This window comes from Schistocerca serialis, unplaced genomic scaffold, assembly GCF_023864345.2.
Source record: "Schistocerca serialis cubense isolate TAMUIC-IGC-003099 unplaced genomic scaffold, iqSchSeri2.2 HiC_scaffold_327, whole genome shotgun sequence".
NCBI lineage: Eukaryota > Metazoa > Arthropoda > Insecta > Orthoptera > Acrididae > Schistocerca > Schistocerca serialis.
The window spans coordinates 15,001-17,500 of NW_026047897.1; positions in this window are offsets into that span (position 1 = coordinate 15,001).

A 2,500-nucleotide genomic window follows, 5' to 3' on the forward strand; every position below is an offset into this window, starting at 1 on the left:
CCTTAACCTAACCTACGTTGTGCCTTAACCTAACCTACGTTGTGCCTTAACCTAACCTACGTTGTGCCTTAACCTAACCTACGTTGTGCCTTAACCTAACCTACGTTGTGCCTTAACCTAACCTACGTTGTGCCTTAACCTAACCTACGTTGTGCCTTAACCTAACCTACGTTGTGCCTTAACCTAACCTACGTTGTGCCTTAACCTAACCTACGTTGTGCCTTAACCTAACCTATGTTGTGCCTTAACCTAACCTATGTTGTGCCTTAACCTAACCTATGTTGTGCCTTAACCTAACCTATGTTGTGCCTTAACCTAACCTATGTTGTGCCTTAACCTAACCTATGTTGTGCCTTAACCTAACCTATGTTGTGCCTTAACCTAACCTATGTTGTGCCTTAACCTAACCTATGTTGTGCCTTAACCTAACCTATGTTGTGCCTTAACCTAACCTATGTTGTGCCTTAACCTAACCTACGTTGTGCCTTAACCTAACCTACGTTGTGCCTTAACCTAACCCATATTGTACCTTAACCTAACCCATATTGTACCTTAACCTAACCCATATTGTACCTTAACCTAACCCATATTGTACCTTAACCTAACCCATATTGTACCTTAACGTAACCTAATTTGTGCCTTAACGTAACCTAATTTGTGCCTTAACGTAACCTAATTTGTGCCTTAACGTAACCTAATTTGTGCCTTAACGTAACCTAATTTGTGCCTTAACGTAACCTAATTTGTGCCTTAACGTAACCTAATTTGTGCCTTAACGTAACCTAATTTGTGCCTTAACGTAACCTAATTTGTGCCTTAACGTAACCTAATTTGTGCCTTAACGTAACCTAATTTGTGCCTTAACGTAACCTAATTTGTGCCTTAACGTAACCTAATTTGTGCCTTAACGTAACCTAATTTGTGCCTTAACGTAACCTAATTTGTGCCTTAACGTAACCTAATTTGTGCCTTAACGTAACCCATGTTGTGCCTTAACGTAACCCATGTTGTGCCTTAACGTAACCCAATTTGTGCCTTAACGTAACCCATGTTGTGCCTTAACCTAACCTATATTGTGCCTCAACCTAACCTATATTGCGCCTTAACCTGACGCACGTTGTCGCTGAACCTGCTCTGTAATTGTTATGCAACTCGTTAAATTAGTGTAGTGTTGCCTAACCGCAACCCTCGCAATATAGTTCGCTATTCGCACTGCCCGGTCCCCTGTGTATCGCGTCATGTTAAACACCTTGCAGGTGTTGCTGACTTTCCACATGCTCCTGCTATACACTGTAATGTGGATAGCAGCAGGACGTACATGCCCCCCCCCCTTCCCCCCTGCCTTCGCAAGCTGGTCGTTGAGAAGTTTGCATGTTCAATGCCCTTCGCATGCCGACGTACTCAGCCTACGTTGTGGTACGGCCTGTCACCTGTCCGCCGATGTACGCAAAACCCACAAACTGTACTGCACATTGGTCCGTATGTACTGAATGATACATCGTGGCACATGTGTGACCGTACGACGACTGCGCCTAGCAACGGCAGACCATACAGTCCAAATATTGTGCACGCAGCTACGTGTCGTCTCCCTATAAGAGCTGGATTGCAGTGTGGTACGCCATTCAGACGTGTGGGAGGAACGGACGCCCTGGATGGCGATCAGCATGAGCAGTCTGTTGATGTAGTGGAGCGTGTATTCGGACGTAGTCGTCTCTTCTCACACACCGTGATAGCATGTTGCACCGCGTTCCACATCTGCGACATCCTGCAGAGGCCGGCTGACAGTCGTTCGCGCAATGGACACCGCATACGTACGGGGGCTACCTTCCACGTGTTCTCGAGGCGTGCACATGTTGTTGCGTCTATGTGGGCAGACGTAGTGTGTTGTGACACCTGACACAGGCATGCAATACTCGTTGCAAATGGCGATGGACGTCTACGTTTGCTGGTGACGTTACGCAAATGAACAACAGGTAACCCGTTGTGGTGCGGTTGTTCTCGCTAGAGGTGAATCAGTGTTGGCGACGATCGGTCGAGCTATTAACCGGTTGTTTCAGGGATACCCACCATGCCCACGAACGTGAAAGGGGACCCACCATGCCCACGAACGCGAAAGGGGATCTGGGTGTGAGGCGATACGCGGCGGTGGCTGGGTGGGACCGTCCCCGGCCGGTGAGGGGGGGGCCGCCCGGCGTGCTGGCAGCGCGGTGCGTGGGCGCACGCGCTACAGCCGGCTGGTGGGGGCGGCCAGTGGCAGGCGCGCCGGCCGACGGACGCGGCAGGCGGCGCAGCTGCGCGCCGGCGCCCCCTGCTCGCGGCGCCTTGCGGCCAAAGTAGGTCCTCGCGGGCCCGGTGCGAAGCGCGGTGGCCATCTGCAGTGTGCTGGTCCGATTGAGGACTGTGTGCGCTGAGGATGCGCCGCCGCCCGGCGCTCGGCGCCGCGACGCCGTCTGCTGCTCGGTCGCCCCAGCGGTTCTCGCAGGTGGTTTGTATCGCAGCT